The sequence below is a fragment of the Lichenostomus cassidix genome, chromosome 5, assembly GCF_008360975.1.
Source record: "Lichenostomus cassidix isolate B80296 chromosome 5, HeHo_3.0, whole genome shotgun sequence".
Taxonomy (NCBI): Eukaryota; Metazoa; Chordata; class Aves; order Passeriformes; family Meliphagidae; genus Lichenostomus; species Lichenostomus cassidix.
This window is the reverse complement of record NC_139486.1, coordinates 49,315,177-49,335,228: the sequence shown is the minus strand read 5'-3', so window position 1 is coordinate 49,335,228 and position 20,052 is coordinate 49,315,177.

Below are 20,052 nucleotides of genomic sequence, written 5' to 3'. Positions count from 1 at the left end.
TTTAGATGTCTTTATCTTAAAGTCTACTTTATTAGTAATCATTATGCTCACTTCTTTAAAATTTCATCAGATGTCTTTTTTTTCCAGTGTAGCAAACCCCAGTTAAACTTCACATTTCAGATGTTGCTTTGTCTGTCCTTTGAAACAGCTTCTATGGCATTACAAACAGTTGACATCAGTCTGTCTACTCTATCATTCCTGAGTCTATCTCAGGTCCACACTGATAAACACTATATTCATTTTTCCTGATCATTGGGTGTTGTATTTGAACCTACCACAAACCACTGAAAGGCTGACAAAAACCTCTTAATTTTTCAATTTTTTTTTTATTTCCCTCTGTACACTAGAGCACAAAAAATTGGGGTTGCAAAGATGTCTGCTCGGTGAATTAAATCCTCTTGCTATGATCACCTGAAGGATTATTCCTAAAGCTTCATGTCATCCCTTTCTGATAGTGATAGCTTGCTTCTTAAACTGGGTAAAACACCTAGCTTTATAAAAATAGCACTCAAATTCATTTTCTGCCTCTCACTTGTTTCACATTTTGTTTTCAAACTCATGATTGAGTTTGAAATATTTTTTTGGGCAAATATTTTTTTTCTTGGCCTACATTAAAAATAATTATACATCAGTAAAACACAACAATGCTGTTTTGCCAGTAGTTCCTGCTCTTTACCTCGATTCCTTCAAAGATGGACAATGAAATAGTTTCTACTACACTGCAACTGGATTTAGTATTCTCCGTCGTTTTTGGTATGCTCACAGGCATGTAGCTGTTTAGAATTTTTATACCCAGGAAAACACTCTGTAACCACACATGCCTGGGTCAAAAATAAGTGTTAAAAATTTGAATTAAGATGTGTGATGTGGGTATTTTTCCCATGACCTGCAGTTTTTATCCCTACCTCTTAAATGGGGTCACTCCTGTCACCTATTCCCCATGCATACTCAGCTTACAACTTGACAGAATCTTAGTTTCAAATGGTTGTGACTTCAACGGAAAAAAACCTACTACTGACTATCTTAGTTCTACCAAATTTGTACTGTTAAGGTCAACTGTAAGAAAATCTGTTTCTTTAGCACAGAAAAGTATTCATTCCAAGGAAGAGAATAGATCATAGAGACAGCAAAAAAATAATAAATGATCACTATAAAGAGTCTTCTTTTTCTTCTTCCCTAAGATCTTTTTTGCCTGATAGGAAACTCTTTGTGTTGGTGGGACACAATGGACATTTTCAAACTTCACCTCACTCTACATATTACACTTGCAGATTTGTGCAACTTGAATGCTCCAGCTTCTCCAGCCCGGTCTTTGTGACTGATGATAGTAAGAAGCAGTAAGCTCTAGGGTAAACTCACTGAGCTCAATAAACCTATACAAATATAACATTTAAATGGCTTGGGGTTAAGTGGCTAAAGGATCACATCTCATACCCTTACTAAATAAAACAAATTTTATATAATATGTATTTATATAATGTAAATTAAAGAATTTTATATTTCTTTTAGTCTAGGCATATATAAAATATGACATATATTATGTAACTATACGTGAGGTTTGATGACAGCTGCTACATTTTTTAGGAAAATATTTAATATTAGTTTCAGATGAAGACTATGAAATTCATTGTTCTCATCTTCAAGACACTGAACCTCCATCAAATTACTTCACAGTGCTCCTTGAAAACTCTGCAGCATTCTGAGCTGCAACAGGAGAGAGGAATTCATAATTAACAAAACCTCTCCCTACCATACTTCCTCACAATAATCCCCAGAGCAAGGCCCAGAAAAAACTGTCACATGCCAATGTTTCCAAACAGGAAATCCAGGAAAGAAAAAAATAAATATACCCATTTGCAGAACAGACTTTTACATCACCCACCTAAACACCAAGGAGAAAGGCCTAACACTTTTATCAGTGGCTCTCTTCTGGTTTTAAGACAGCATTCATTAAGAGAGACCTTATTTTTGCATAAGCTTAGGAAGAAGAAATACACTGTAAATATATACGTTTGGGAGCAATTATCTTTTTCTACAGAAAGAGATTTTTATTTTTTTGGTAGTTTGGTAAATCAAGACAATTAGGCAGTTTCCATTAGGACACATTACAAAAAGAGGTTCAGTTGGAAGCGATTAGGAGGAAGCCATTGTTGCCACTGTGTATTAACAAAGGTTTTATCTGTTTTGGAAGCACTGTGCATCTTCACAAAGTCCAAGACTAGACACTGAGAGACCAGTGGGTAGACTGAGCTGCAATGATGGTGCCACAAATCCAAAAAAAAGCGTGTGGCAAGTTATTGCCCTTGACAAAGCTCACTTTAAAAATCTGAGCCCTGAATAATTAAGGTAGAAACGGAAGGTTAAGACTCTCAACACACCTACTCTGTGCTTCTCCACACCCTCCTTATAATAAGCTTAAGACAATGTACACTGGAAAATAAGTATTACCTCAAAGTGAAGCTACTGAATGAAGATTCTGGAGACCTTCAGTCTTAGCCTAACCCTAACACACTTATACTGCATGAACTGCAATCTTTTTAAACATAATGATACTCAGGTGTATAATTTTTAGAGCATCAGGTCCCTGGAATTCCCAATGGATTTCTCATCAACCTCCACCAGCTTTGGTTTGCTGTTTTGTAAGTTATTTTATTTTATATATACTTAAAGGAATTGAGAATATTTTGGAGAAAACAAGCTTTTCTAAATAAATATTCATTGCTTTTATATTGAAAAACATCCCTTACTGGAGAAACTCTCCATTAGCCAAATTCATTGTATGTTAATTTATTATAATAAAGTGCTTTGCTTTATTTTCTGCATGTATTTACATACACATTGGCCAGAAAGCTCATAGAGAAATGAAAAATTATCTATCTACAGGATAAATACTTGACATAAGATAAAATTCTCTTATTTGCTATGAATTACCATAAAAGAAATACTCAAATACATTCAGAGGGACTGAAAGGTGTAGTGATGTATTTGGTGGAGAAATCAATGCTTAGGTTTTTAACAATTATACTCAAGCAAAAATGTTTTTCAAAAATGAAAAAATCAACATGTAATTTCATTCAATGAAATCTTAGTGCAATAGCTACTTAAAGAAGATAAATGAAAGGTGCCGTAAGGAGATCATGTCAGGTCTAAGATTAAACCTTGGACAAAAGTCTTTGCAAAAATTATCCTTGATTACTAAATGTGAAGTATTATGAGATTTATCAGACACTGCAAGCTCTGTTTTCTTTGAGGGAATTACCAGCATTTTCAAGACAGCTGAAATTGAAAATTACACAGGAGGCTCAGATTGTAACTGCCTGTTGATTTGCTCTGTATAAACCATGCACTCTCTTACTATTTCCATTATAAACCTTTCTACTGTAGGCACTGTGTTTGGCACATATGGGCTTCTCACCTGGGAAGGTTTTAAGGCTTTACACATAAGCTCCTCCTCAACCCAGCCTCTTTCTTCTGGTCCCTCTTAAGTTTTAGAAATACTTTTGACAGAAACATTAGAATGACTTTTGGAGTGCAGCACGTTTCAGCTGGCCTGTTTGCAGTTTCCAAAGGTGTCTGCACTTAAATAGTCTGTTATGCAGATACATCAAAAGCATATATCTAATTGCTGTTGCTTTGCAACCTGTAAGAAACTCAGCACAGCAAGCATTGTCTCTAGCACTTTCATCTACCATTTACCATATTTTGTGCAATATCCTGAGGTAAAACTTACAGACATTGGTCTAGCTCCCTCATAATTTTAAGATTTGCCCTTTCAGACACCTGTCAGGAGAGATATTGCTTTACCAGTAAAGTATACCCATTCTGAAAAGCTATGATGTATTGCCTAGTGGGGATTTTTTCCCAAGAGTTCAATTCTTTTTTTTCTTTTAATTCAAATAGTTCTTATCACTAGACATGCAGGATGCACCCAAATGAGTGCAAACAGAAGCCAGATATAGGAAGAATATACAAGAAGCCAGATAAGATTAATTTCTTGATAAGCACTGAATGTTTAGTTAGGTCCTTGGTTCTGTCTTAGTCTCTCTGTGTAACCCTAGATGCAGAGCTTGAGTAACTCATGTGTAAAATAGAGCAATACATCCTGTCTCATGCCTGTTCACTTCAAAGAAGTAGCTCTCTTCTGTTCAAAGTCCTCTCCTCCCTGAATTCTTCTTGAACTCACAGTATTAAAAAAAGTATGTCAACAGCATTCACAAGGCGTATTGCATTACACTGCACCAAAGTGAGTTTCAAACCTCAATCACTAATGCATACATAGCTTTAATGACCTTTTCTTCAGTAGGTCAGTGATATTGTTCTCATGTCACAGGTGGAAAACCCAGATGAAGAAAGGAAATATCATCTCCTCTATGATGTGTGTCACTGGCAAGCTTGGGTACAAACTTGGGTAGCACTCACTACTCTACTGCAGGCAGTGATGATTATGATCACATGAAGAATAGCCTTAGCCAAACTCACCAATCCCAAAACTCAGTGCTTCCCCAGCACAGAAGTCTAGTAAGGGGCACTGACATCACAGGATAAGAGTGACTGATAATGAAAATACTAGAATGACTAAAATAGGCCTTGTAGTTATAAAGCAAGTCAATCTATATTTTAACATTCATGCATCCTACTTGAGACAATTCTAAAAATAATCTTCTTACTGTTGTCACTGCTTTTCTCGACTCATGGGATGCCGAGATGGAAATGCAGATAACTGAAGCTCCAGCTTGGATGGTGCTTTTAACTATTGGTGTTACTGATGTGTGTTACTTCTCAAAGCTCATGGCCAGGACATGATATATCCTGTAGACAAAGTACAGGAATGCCACTAGGACATTAGGACCAGAAGATTCAACCTCAAGATGCTTAGAATTAAAGACTTTACAGTCACAATATTTGTTTGTTTATGGGTAGTCTTCTTACAGATGAGACTATTCACCATTTCCTAATTCTACCATCAAATCCTTTGCAGAGACCTTTGACTGTAAGTTTGTGTGGGAGTAAACTGAAGAGTTACTTAAATAGCAATACCAAACTTAACAGCTCAGCAACCTGTGAACTTTCTTTAATCTTGATCCAATAGTCAAACTGTGGCCCAGATAAAAGCACCATGGGTATATTTTGTATTCATTTAGGGTTTTACACCAGTACTGGAACAAAGCCACTCACAGTACTCTACCATCAGCACATTCTTTCTCCCTTAATCTCAATATTCATCTCTCCCAACTCTGAATTTTCAGACAAAAAGGCAAAACTTCCATTAGGTGTCAAGGATAAGGCCCTAGGAATCTCCATCTGGCCCACTGTGAAAGTCACAGTGATGATGTGATTGTAAACAGAAATGCTAAAAGAGAAGATGCACAGAACATAATGAATGTGTTGAGAAGGAAAGCAAGGAGGGAGAAAAGGGGAAAAAGAGGGGAAAAAAGAAAAAGGAAAAAAAAATCTTTACTCAGGTTGCTGAGTGCCAGCTGTCTGGGTATGCAAAGGGGAGGACAGCTTTTCTTGGAAGTCAAGCCTGCCCTTGTGTCGTGGCTGTCCATGAACTGTTTCAGAAGGATCCCAGGCACAGAACCACTGAGCACAGGATATGTAGGAAACTACAAACCTGTGTTTGAATGGGGTGCAAACGGGGATTTGGAGCACAGCATCAAGTGCACTCAGCAGAACGCTGATAGGTTGCTTAAGAGACTTTCTCATGAGAAAATAGTGAAAATGCCAGACCCTAAAAAAAAATAAAAATTATTTCACAGTTTTTGCATTGATAACTCAGCACATCTCTGTACTATTCTGTTACATAACAGTTTCTTTTAATAGCATCGCTTTTTCCAGCCTTATGAGAAAGGAAAGACTTTCCTTTATAGGACAATAGAATGCCAATGATTAATTCATACCAAAACCAGAAGATGAGCAATTGGTAAAATTCTTGTGCTTTTGTATTGCATATATACAATATTACAGTACATAAAAAAGAAAAAAGGCTTGATTTGTTGAGAATGTACTACCCTAGCTCTATTTAATTAATTAGTAATTCTAAATTCTTAGCTAAACTGCAGTGCTGTGTTTTACTGTTTCAGGCTGGATAATCAATATATCAGAGTATGCACAAGATATGAGGTAATGTTACAATATAAACATCTTGAATATTAATAAATAAATACACATTCATTTCTACCTTATTTGTTTCCATTTCTTCACCTTTTTCTACACCTGATTGGAATAGTATCAGACCTATTTTCAAGTTTTTATTATACAAAATATACTCATTTATGGGATCTAATTCTTTCAAGAACAACGATGTGGGATGATGGATGTGTGTCCTTAGAAAAGGTGAGTTGACACCTTTTAATGGTATTGAGGCAGAGAAGATGGTCTAGATCTGTCTATTCCCTAATCAAGAGTTGTCAAATTCTGTAAGAGAGAGGCTTTGTTAAACAGAGGAATAAAAGTTGCTTTCCTCATGTTCATTGTTCATACAACAAGTTAAAGCCTGATAAATGAAAACAGAAAAATTCCCCAATGTATATAAACAATATAAAGGAACTTGACATCTCACGTACTTTTGTGTACTGTCATTTTAACCAGGCTGAAAAATCAGCTGTTCCATAAAAAAACACTTTACACCAGTGAAAGTCACATAAGCATTACAGGTAAAGCTGCATCTCTCTGCAGAGTCTACCCACATCTCCTAGACCAAACTGAAAATTGGGGTATTCCAGCTATTTCTGAAGCCCACTCTTCTCTTTTGGGCAATTTTATTTATCCAGGGCCTGCCTGGGTATGCAAGCAGGAGAAGGCAAACCCTAAGGCACTGCTAACCACACTTTAAGCATAAGGGAATTCCTCCAAAAGAGCAGTAATGCTACAAACTACAATAAACCTGTGGAAAGCTGCTAAATCACTACCCTGAGGAGACAGATGTAAAAAAGGTTGATATAAATAGTCAATAAGTAGAAAGGTGAGTGCTAAACTGTTCAATATTTAAATTCACCAGGAAAAGAGCAGAAATTTTAAGGTTCTCTTTTTTTCTTATTTTGTCATCAGTGAAGAGCATATTTACCTGTAGGACTGTGTAGTTGTTGAAAAGAAATATTATTTAAACCATTTTTTTCAAGCGCTAAATGTTGAACTGAATTTTCACACTTTTGCAACTGTCCTTGTTCTTCACAATGGACTGGAAACCAAACAAGCCCTGACACCAACATCCCCAGTCTCAGTTCAGTTGTTAACAGGGCCCTGGTACAACTCCAGGCCCTATATATTGAACTGTCCTATGGGAAACTGAGAGAAGTTCAAGTTAACTTATAGCATCTTGTTTTAGTAAAGATTAAGTTTTCAAAAGCCTGGATTGACATAACTCTAGTCTAAAATGGGACAGAATCAACTGTTAGGGATTGTTAAAGCTGTGCCACAAAGCTGCTGCCAAATACTTTTTTAATTTCCCCAACCATACTAATACAATTTTAATTCAAAAGCACTCAGTTTCCCTAATGCAGGATGGGGGAAAATACTTATAATCATTCTCTTTTAATAAGCAACCAAACCCTAAAAGGAAATCCCCTTTTTCATTCCGTATTTTCCATCCAATCATAGGCATAGCTACCAACACATTTCATTACACAGAAGATGAAGAGGATAAAGATACAGATAAATTCAAATTGTTTTCAATTTTTTTTTTTTTTAGATTTCACTCTTCTCATGCTTGCAGAAGGTGAAAATAAAAGATATGCAAAAGAAAGAAGCTGTTTAACATCCTCCCCCACAATATGGGAAAATTATATGTTTCTTCTGAAAGTGGTGTTTTAGCACAGTAGGATGTTCTTATGTTGTGACAAGATAATGTGTGTGTAAAGCACTCCTATAATTTAGCTGTCACACAGACACAGCTACTCAAGTGCGTGTGTGTTGAGGGAGAATTAGCTTTGATCTGAAAAATACATCAGATGGTTTCCATTCCTTATACTGAATCAATTCTGTTTGATAAGAAATTAATCTGACCATCTTTCACATAGCCATTGTCAGAGTGCTTAATCTCTGGAACTGATGCTGTGACTGCATGGAGCTGTTTACAGGGTAAAAAACAAATGTCAGCATGGATAAAAATCACTGTTTAATGGTTTTTAGCTGAGTACTTCCACTTTGGAGCATCCTAGATATTTAAGGGCCATCAGGGTAACAATCTATCCAGTAAATTTTTCTGGGAAGAAAAAAACAATAGGGTACTTAATCTTGAATAGACACTAAACTTAGGAACTGAGAAAGACATTTTCTGTAGCTTTTGTAACTTCAGTATTAGAGATCCAGATGTGAAAACCGAATTCTTTTCACAGTTATGCCTGCCAAGCTCATAAAGACTGACTTAAACTTGCTGTAGTTTAAACTGTTAAAGAGCACAGCTGATACTAAGTTTTTTCACTATAATTATTCTTCCAAAAACAATTTAACTTCAGCCTCTGAGTTTAACAGCACAAGTTTCTTCCGACAAATAGAAAGCAAAAGTAATTCCAATTTCCAGAAATCAGACCATAAGAAAGGCAAAAAATATGAGCACACAGTAACTCTACGATGAAAATCTTAATCTATTTTGAAGAGCCAGTATGCTTGCTTTGAGATTCTCATTTACCTTCTGCACATGCTCACTCGAATCCACAAAGCATTTCTAAGAAATTCCAGTGTTCTTTCTACACTGAGAATGCTTTGGTCTCTAAAGTTTAGCTGTTGCTACAATTTATCTCTAACTTTTCATTTGGCTTGTGGGGAAAAAGGCTAAACAGCACATCAGAAAAGAATATCAGCTTAAATAAGGCCTCGCTCTCCAGCATTCCTCTCTGTCATATACATCATAGTTCTCCAAAGTTGTAGCTCTAGGCACAGTCAAGTTCTTAATTAAGAACTCGTGGTGGAGACTGCCTACAGTCATTTAATGCAGCACAAAAAGTGGGACCAAGCATAACAAATGAAAATTACACCCATACTTGTTCTTAAATAAGTACATTACAAGTTTGGCTCTTCCAGCTTCTGACCAGTTACTGTTTCTAAAGACTACTTTTATGGAGTGAAAACATCTATTTTGAGGAATGTAGTCTTTACTGCCAGTACTCCACTTCTATAAATAAGTATGCCTTACTTACTTTCCTTAGTTAAGGAAAATAAACAGAGAATATGTGCACATAGATGGGCTATTTCAGTATTCAGTGTAACTCAGGCAGTAGGGCAGACAAAGGTGAAGTGGTAGTATTTTTTAAACCTTGCAACTAATGGAGTAGGAGCGTAGAAAAGAATTAGGTCTGTGGTGAACAACCAAAACCAAATACATTTACAGAAGGCAGGGAAGAGATCAACAACCTCCTCTCCCAATATCTCTGACTGTATATATATTTGTGTGGCTATTTACTGTACTACTGAACAAGTTACACCTCTGAACACTGAAATTCCCATATTCACACTACCTTCTAAAAATCATTCTTAGATGTGAAGAGAACACACATTAATTAGGCAGCTACACACATTATCTGTGTTTGTCATTTCAGCCAGACCAGGGAGGACAGAGCAATATTTCACAATCCTGCCCATATTTTTTTCTTTTTCTAAGGCACAGGAATTTACAGCTTTGCCACCAACCCTTTGCTCAGAGACTCAGCTCTTTTCTGGTGTTCTCCAGGCAACTCACCTCTGTGTCCCGTGATATAATTTTCTTTTAACTACTTATCTGCTTTCCCTCAAGTAACTGTGTTTTTTCTTCCTTGGAGGAAACATCCATTTCATTTTCCTCTCTTCTCTTTCCCTGTAGTCTCCACCCCCTTGCCCTGCAAACATGAGGGAGGAAATAACAAACCAAACCAGAATAAAAATCCCAACCTATTTTATTCTTCCCCCAACTACAGAGAAATTATTCCTCCCTTGCTCAAATATTTGAGCAGTTTTTTGTGTATTTTGCTATCGATGATTGTGTATTTATTTTTCAACATCATCCTGTTTCAGTGGTCTATCTTCACTGCCTTTCAAAAATGATTCTTCTGAGGAATACTGTGGTTTTATACCATAATCTCATTTAAAATACGGTAGATGGGGTTTCATCTTGATCTGTATTCTTGGCCACAGTTGTCGGACTGCAAAAGGACAAGTAGTAACAGGTGTACATAGAACTAAAATCAAGCAGGGTGAGATTTGTTGTGAGAAAGAAGCACCAAAGTGGAGTGCAAGCCTGGTATAAACAGCTTTTTTTTTTTTTTTAGCTCTGAACAGAAGTGAAAAAGGAATTTTCAAAAAGTGTGTGTGCCATTTTGGGCCAGTCAAAAATGTAGCACTTGTGTCTCCAAAAGTTTATTATACATAAGCTGCTTCTGTCTTGAAAAACAGAAAATTACGGAGTCAGAATCTGAGTAGGCAGAAAAACCTCAATAAATCTGTCCACATTAGACACACAGAAACAAAGTGGTTTACCTTATTGCACAATGAGTTTAACATCTTTCAGATACACAGCACCGTCCAGCAATCAAAGAGAATTAAAGTGCGATTAATTACACAGTTTGAGATTAATATATTAGTTGCTCAATGGCACAATTTGTGTCCCTAATAGACTGTGAGCTGGATAACTGAAATAGAAATTGTAACCTCAGCTCAACTTGTTCTGTGCACAGATAATCAACCATTAGCTGCCTTTCATGGTTTGCACACCAAGAATTTGCACAACAAAGAAAGTATTCAAATATACAAGTATTCAAATAATATACTACAATGAAGCTGAAAACAGGCATTCCCTACTCCCTGATGGAGAGGTAACTGCAGGAGCTGAAGAAAAATAACTTAGAGGACAGGACAACCTGGGCTAACTCAAGAATTATAGAAAATATTGGATAACCAGTGTTTATATGATGAAGGTTTGAAGTGACCAGCCCCAAAAGCAACCAGTCATTATTTTGCTCCAGAATGCAAAGTTGGTTCATTTGTTTTTGTCATTTTAAGTAAAATAACACCAACATACACACACAGAGACATGGCTGTGTTAGTCAGTAGGTCAGTAGAAGGTAAAGGATTGTGTCAAATTCACAAATATTTTGTGTCAAATTCACAACATCTGAAGGTCAGAGAAATGACACAGTGTCTCCCTTCAGCATCCTTTAAAGAACATATATAGACTACACAGAAGAGCTCTGCAGGACAAGAGAAATTTACAGAATTCTGGCCCCCGTTTGAGACCTTTCAATAGGATGCCACTTATTCTGTGTCACTGGGAAGCGACACTTTTAGTCATCACTCAATTTATCTACTACTCTCTTAAATAGGTTTCAAAGGGTTTAGGATTTGATGGAAATACATATAACAAACCTGTTACAAGCAGCAACCTGGTCTATAAATTCGCTTTACTTATGCAGTTTTTACAAACATAGCACAAAACCACCATCTCAACAGGAAGTTTTGAGCTTGCAACCTGTCTTTACCTTGAGAACAAAAGTTTTGTGGACAATAAGTGTATATTAATTCACTGGTTTTGAAAGAAGGTCAACCTGTGTCAAATGAGCAAAACTGTGAATCAACTACATTAAACTATATTTTTATTCCTAAAATTTACATGAGCAACAATACAATATTGTCATAGAACCACAAATTATATGTAAATGAATGACAACACATCCATTCCTCCCCAAAAACTTGTACCTCGAAAGGCACCAAAAAATCTTCAGTAGTCTTCTAGGCAAATTAGCAAGGAATCAGTAAGGCAGTTTGAAGGCATTCTTCATTGGATATAATTAATAGCAAATTCTATGATACTCAAAAGCAACATTAGCTGGTAAAATACAGCTGCTGTGAAAGAAAATTCTCTTCAATGTCTAGTGTTATCCTAGAGATACTTGCAGCAACAGCTACCTTAAAAATCATAATTCGACCTTAACTCATAACACCATTATAGAATTTTTACTCTAAAATAAAAGCTAGAGGTTTCCTTCTTAGAACTACCTCAATAAAATTACCTACATTTTTTTTCATCCACTGTACATACAATTTATAAACATTATATCATAAGCATGGCTTTTACTCAGGTCTTCATGTCATATCTTTGTGTAAATAAGCTTTACTTACATCAGTAATCACTAGGTTAAACAGTTATTTTGAAAAGAAGAATCATTCACCAAAGTCCAGCTGGTGGAAAATACAAGATGGAGAACCTTCTCTTCACTAAGCCTCTGCTTGACAGCAGTGCAGACTGTCCTATGGGAGCTCCTGCTTGGATCTGATGATGTAACCAAAGAAAATTGCATCCACTTGAGCTTTAAGTTTCATAGATTGAAGGTGCTGGTCCACCTGGGTAAGAGCTGCCATTTGTGTGCCTGCTTCTGTGAGGCAAATGGGGTTTGTTTGCTTCTCCCCTCAGCATGAAAATACAGAATTGACTCATAGCAGTGTTGCTCTGTGGATAAGAGCACTGCTGGTTGCTTCACTGGGAAGGGATTTCCTAAATGACCTTTGTGACTGCTTTGGCTTGGAGGCAGACCTATGAAAAGTAAAATTTTGTAGAATGCTTGAAGGCATTCTGGTAATTCAATACAAAAGCCTCCCTATATGAATGCAATGAGCTCTTGGTACACAACTTTAGCTTCTCCCTGGGAACCTTTTATAAAATTTGGTCATAAATCAGACACTGATAGCATTGTTCACACTTCTATTTAATATTAGCATTTTTATATTAGATTTTTGTATTAGCATAGAGTTAAAAGCTGAAGTAACAAAGCATTTTCCAATTTTATGAAAAAAGTTATTAGAGTGAAATGTATCTGCATGCTCTGTATGTGTGCATCTAGAGGACTGAGAGCTTTCCAGGGAGAAAGGAAAAAAAATAAAAAGCATAACCAAAACCATCAAACAAACAAACCCCAAGTCATTTTGCCCACACAACTCTTTCAAATTGACATCATAATTTACTGATTTATTGTGTAATAATACATTTAAAGTTGAGGATTGTTAATGCCCCATTCAGACCCCTTATGTCCAGATCTACTTCTGTCATTTATTTCTCCAAAGGCCAGAACAAAACACACAGTCAATGCCCCTTTGTCATACCAAGATAATATCAAGGGAGTGAGAAAACTCAGAAACACATGTGAAGAGACCTGCAGTCTCACTCTCTGGAGCCACAAGATGGTCATGGTTGTCTTTAAGAAGCCCATGTAGCATAGGATTGCTCTGTGTCTCTTTGTGATGGAGGCAGGATAAACAGAAATTGACTGACAAATTAATGTAGCCACTGTTGTTCCAAAAGTTTGTATTGACTAGAATTATTCTCTTGAAGTTTTAAAATCAGACTAAAAAAAAAAAATTATTCAGCTCAGCCATGTGCAAATATGACAGACCTGAAGTCATAAATGTAGACTCAAAAATATCAGCAGAATATTGTTTCAGTAATTTAGTCTGGAGCACTAAGAAATAATGACTTTTAAGCAAAACAGAGACACAGTCAGTGTCTCCCTTACCATGTTAAGTTTCAATGTTTAATGAAGTCAGCAACGCCTTGTCTTTGTATTTCAGTGGCATCAATGGGCTCTTTGCAGTTTTATGACTTTGTTCCCAGCTGGTGACTGTTAATTTTTAATAAAACAGTAAGATATAACAAAATGCATCACAGCGACAGTGAGATGTAAGAAATAAGTATCTCCCCAGTTCAAATGTATGATGAAATCAATGAAGTACCATTTTAAATTACAAAATCACAGAATAGTAGGGTTGGAAGGGACCAGCGTGGGTTATCAGGTCCAACATCCCTGCTCAAGAAGGGGTACTCCTTCCCTGGAGTGCCTTGTCTTTAAAATATTCACATTTTATCATTGTGTTTGTTGTGGGTCAGTAAATAGCAGGATTCCCAGCTGGACTCTTGCTTCTGCCCCTCAACTGGATTTGATCTGACTCTCATGAGCTCAGTCTTGCATCATTCTGAAAATTTTTCAAGTAACTCTGGCCTCCAGGCTGTTCATTGAGAGGGTGAAGTATTTTTCCCCTTTATGCAGAGAATGGGCTCTTTTCTTATTACCACACTGTTCAGCCAGTTTCCCACCCTCCCTCTCCCCTTTAAATTCAGGGCCAAAGTTATTTTTATACTATCTGTAACAGACAGATTGTAAACACACCAGCCAGATGTTAGTTTTGTTTTAAAAACATAGCTATGGAAAGTGTTTTAAGTCATAACAAAAGAAATTTGAGGAGTTTGGAATAATTTCGGAGTAACTCAAACTAGGAAGAGAGTGCAAAAGAAGCAGTTCCAATATATCACATTGAACATACAGAACACTAGAGATCAGCAACCCTGAAAATTCTGTGAAATCCAATCAAAACCTTGGGAATAAAAGAAATATAATGGCTCACATATTAGCAATGTTATTAATGACATTCTAAAACACCTGTCCAAACAGCTTCAGAAGCAACACCTATTCTTCCTTGCAAAGAAAAGCTCTAGCTTGTAGTAAAACCTATTTCAGTACAGTGAAAATATTTTATTGCTCAACAATGAGGGCTTGGTGTTCACATTTGGGAGATCACTGTATATTTACATTTCTCTTGAACTACCCTAGGAGATTCTCAGAAGCTAATCACATGTAACATCTGATTTAACCAACTACTTATATAAGGAATTAACATTGCAATCTCCTGCCATAGGCACTCCATGTCATTGGTGTCCTGGTAAAACCATCCACACATCATTTGACCACGTAGGAACAGCTCTTGCTTTTCTTGCAACATGCAGATACAACCTCACAAAAAAAATCCTTTCCTAATTTCATGTCTTTTGACATTAAAAAGCCTACCCCTGAAGGGCTGTGGCTGTGATTTGGTTATCCAAATTACAAAAGACCAAAGAATTTTCAGTGCTTTTCCCTCTGACTTTTCAGAGGCTCCCAGAATGCACAAGTTGATGCCACATGTTGATACCTCACATCTTGGAAAACTTTGTTTTTCTCTACAAGTTAGGAGAGTCAATTTTTTCATTTCTTCCTTCCTAGCATTTATGTAACCTCCTTCCCTGTTATAATGATATTTCAATGTGTACATCAATACATTAATTTAATCTTAGTGTCTTTTCCATGGTACGCTCAGTAAAACTGTGCAACTCCACTTGGTAAACAGTGCCAATTCTAGAATGCTTGCATTTCCTATTTGACAAAATTGTCCAATTTCAGGCAGAGCTGAGAGCAAAACACCACTTAAAAAGGGGACTCGTACAAAATATTTCCATAACTAAACTAAGTATTATCTGGGCTTGCTCTCTGTCCCCATGGCCACTGAAAAAGTCTTCCTGCTTTTATATTATTAAACTTTCTTTTTCTAAAAAAAATGGACCATTTCCAGCTGCCAGTTGGGAGTGATCCCTGACCCATGCCAGCTACTTTGTGTCCAAGAAACTAGCAGGGAAAACACTGTCTGACCAGGCCAAATAAAAGAGGCCAGGAATACTTTAACAGGAAATAGCTTAGGCAACTGTGTTTCAGTTTTGGGAAATATTCCCTGTTACTGTTGGACAGGATTTACATCTTGGCGCTGCTTGTTAACCAAAAACCCTCATTTTGTGCAATGATAGCTTTCCACTAAATTTTTGAGGCCCAGATAAGAGCTTTTGTGAATGTAACATGTGAAATGCCTCTCCTTTCACTAACTTTGCAATAAACCAATATACAGGAAAAATGTTATTACCTTCTTTTGAATTGACTTTTCTCTTGAACCTAGAACTCATGAAAGACCTGAAATAGCTTCAGTTGTGCTGTTTGCACCCTTATATTATTCTTGATTATATAGCAGAGCAGATTGTTCCAGCTCATTCTTCAGTTACCTGTTCTTCAAAAGGAGCAAAAAAATTGGTTTCATGGTGGAACCATGGGGGAGTGAACAACTCCCAGATTGTTCAATATAGTAACAGTGTGAGTTTCTTTCACTAAAGATATAAAAGACAAATAGAGCATGCAAAGCAATATCTTAGCACCAATGAGAATTTTTTAACACATTGAGCAGGCATGCACCTGGTTGAGAGGCCCCACATTACATGTTCAACATTTGTGATCTCCATTACACCAGTTTATAACCTAATCCCAATTTCGTTTATTAAACCCCTAATAAAAAGTCAGGGGGTTGCTCCTCTGAGTCTGCTGTTCTACCTTTTATCCTTTCCTCATTCCTTTCACTGTAAGCCAAATAAAGAGCCATGATTTCATACCTGCCTGCCCCTGGTGGGTTACCACCTGTTTTGCAGCTGGTGGGTCTCTTTCTTTCCATGAAACATTTTTCAAACCAGCCCTTCCTTCTGGCACCACGAGACAAATTTTAGTCCCACTAAAACTTAGTGTCCAATTGCCTTCACATAATCACAGCCACAACCCCAAGCACTGCTGTAATAATTCCAAAAAGAAAAAAAACTGCAGCAGTTTGAAAACCTTCTTTATTCATCCAAGATTTAATGGTCTGTTTGCTCCTTCCGGAGACTACATATTGTGACATTTTGCTCGGTCTAACAGATGCTACAAACAACCCTTCTTAAAGCTGTGACCCTTATTCTTGTTTACTGGTTTTGCATAATGTGAAAAGACATATTAACAGTCACTCCAGTAACTGAGAATTACTGCAATGGATTTATTCTTTACCTGAGTATTTTTGCCATGTACATAAATTTCCAATGAAACTCAGCCCTATTGTAATGAAAACTCAGACTTATGCCCTCATATTCTTCCTGATTGTTCTATGATTTCACTTTTATTTTTATTACTGTCCTCTAACAGCAAATGTATTTTATTTAAGAACCTGAGAAGGAAGCGCATGTCTTTTCATAACAAAGGAATAAGGGCATTTCAGAGATGATTTTATTGGAGAAGCTGTTGTTACCATGATTTAACTTTCATTTAAGAATTAACTGGTATGCCAGCAGGACAAGTTGAGATACGATGACATATACTGAGATATTTGATTTCACTGTATTAAGATAATCTATATAATTCAAGTTTGTTGTTCAGCCAAGTATGGAGGCCATTTATGTTTTTATACATGATTTCTAAAGTTTGTTGTTAATATTTTCTTCTTCAAAACAAAACACATTAACATCTTTTGGATTTCCTTACCGAAGACATTTTTGACTGAGATGGCAATTCTTGTTCCTTGCACAAATGCACTAAATGAGGATGTGCAAATTACACTTGTTAAAAGTGCATTGTAACAATTACCATATCCAGCCGTGCTCATCAGTTTTCATACTTGTTGCAACTGTAACTGATACCTTCAGTTTTGTCCTGACGGCGCGCTGATAAATGAAGGGAGATGCTCACACAATCTGCTTTGCTGATCACCTTCCTCTCCACTGCAATCTGCAGCAACCATGCAGCACTCATGCCAGCTGTGTTCACTTCATGTGACAGGAAACACCAGCCTGGACAGAAGCAGTGAAATGAAAGAAATGTTCAATTCGCATTGAGAGAACAGAGCAAACAGCAAAACCCAGGACCCGTGCTTTTCCTAAAGAGGTGGATGCTCTCTATAGCAACAAATTTAGCCCCTTCCCCTCTTTATCTCTCAATTTCTTTTTTCTGACAGTGCTATTTCTGAAAAGCGTTGTTTTGGAGTGCAATGTGTATGAAAATTTGCACTGTGCTCAGAGGAACAGATCACTGACCCACAAAAGCCTTTGTACAGTTACCAATCTGCCTTCTGCTACACTTAGGGATTCTCCAAAGTTATCTAGGCTGAAGAGATCTTAACAAAGACTTTTGTATTATACCAACTGCAGAAGCTTCAAGGGGATTTTTATGCTAATGATTCTCTTTAATCTCCATATAATTCAGGCCAACTAAAAATAGATCTTTTACAAACAATGAATCATCATGGCTTTAAGTGGATGCAGTTCTGCCAGAATAAAGTTGAAATCTCTGTTCCAGAGCACCTTTCTTTCCTCTCTTCATGTAACAACCACCCAACAAGCCACTGACAAAAATCAATATAGTTGATTTTTTTTCTCCACTCTTACTTCAGCTGTCAGCGCATTAACCAGAGTCAAGTAAAGAAACAATTCCAAGTACCATGCTAATTTGAAGCATAATTCCAGAAACTAAATAGAATTTACGATTTTTTTTTTAAATTAAGAAAACTAGTCACAAGATTGTCAAATCTCACAACAGTAGCAATAGCAGTGGTAATTTCTTTTTGAAAGAAAAGAAAAAAGTACCCAGTCCCAAAGCAGGCTGTAGACCTACTTTTGCTGCTGTTCCACCCTCCTGGAATGTGTGAGAACTCTGAGACACAGGCAGCAGTTATGATTAATTAGCTTCCACCTTACCTTGCAGACCAGATCTGTCTCACAAGTTTTTGCAGTGGTATTCCACATGCAGAGATGTCTCCTAGTATCTCACTACCAGGAGACAAATAGCCTCTTGACCGCTGAGGTCAAGCAGGTCTGTGTAGGATGGGGTTAGTTTTGTATCTGTCCATAGCCCATTTTACTCAAAAATACTATCACTGGAGGAAGCAGAAACAGTCATGCTGAAATCTTAAAGAGTAATTCATATGGAAAGTTTAAAAAAAAAAGACAGTACAGTCCATTTCCTTACACAAGTCTTGCAGATTCTTTGAATTTTACCAACACCCTTGTGGAATTCCCTTAAGACAAGTACATAAGATAAAGGACTGTATGCATTTTTCTTAGAAAGAAGGTGGAATAAATGAACAACTAGAGAGCAAAGGCCAGCTATTAATATCAGAGGTTTAAGGCTAAGGGAGATCCAGGTGTTGGCTGATGAAAAGTAAGCATAAGATAAGCTGAAAGATTGTTTCCTGGACTTTTAAAAGCTTTCATGCATGAACTTCTCTGACATTTGCTTTTGGATCTTATTACAATTTATTTTGTTTTTTCTCAATGGAAGACAGCAGTGTGATCTCTGGGTTAACTTATGTACCTTACTAACAGTGAGACATACCTCTCAATTTACCCAAATTTCAACCCATGGAGCTCCATGACTCTGCTGTGCCAGGGTCCTGTAAAAGAATGCTGATGTCAGTATCGGGCAGCACGATGAAAACAAATCTCCAGCAGTGCCCCAAATGTCATGCAGCCGCCATGCAAACTCTCTTACACAATCATACAGAATATTCTGAGCTGGAAGGGACCCACAAGGATCATCAAGTCCAGCTCCGAAGCAAATGGCCCATCCAGGGATTGAACCCACAACTTGGTGTAATTAGCACCATGCTCTGACCAGCTGAGCTCATCTCAGGGTCAGTGCACAATGAGGTATTACAGACACTTTTAAACCCACTCTGTTTTAAAATGTGTGATTTAAAATCATTGCAATATATACACCAATTAAACAAATGGGCGCAGATGAAAATCACCAACCAGGAGACAATAAAGACTAATTGTGATACCTGTAAATAAGCAGACTAGCCAGGAAAAGGAGCAGGTCCTGAAGGACACCAGGAGCAGTGAATTAACCCCCCCCTCCAGTCAGTGGGCTTTGCTGAGTTTTTCATATTCCTTTCTAAGGAAACTAAAGGAGGAGAGATTTACATTAGATGTTAGGAAGAAATTCTTCACTGGAAGGGTGGTGAGGCCCTGGCACAGGTTGCCCAGAGAAGCTGTGGTTTCCCCATCTCTGGCAGAGGCTCTGAGCAACCTGGGGTAGTGAGTGCATCCCTGCCATGGCTGGGGGGTTGGAACTGGATGATCTAACACAAAACTTCTGGTTGCTTCTAACACAAAACTTCATATGATTTTTTGATTTCTGGGCAGCAGGAGAGACTTCTAATCAAAAGCAGTTCAATTCAAAAGAAAGTCCTTACCTGCCTTTACCCTTTATAGCTATTTTAGCTTTTAGCTTTAGTTTCTTCCTCTTTCCACTTCTAGCTTTCCCTTTCTGCTTATGGCAGGAACCTTCTTACTACCAAACTCTCCATGCTAATAATTATCAAACTATTGCATTCATAGAAGAATTAACATTAAAGTTTGATTCCATTCTTTTAATTACCCTAGAAATTACTGAAGGTAACATCCAGGGAAGTACAATTACATAAAAAACCCCAAAGACATGA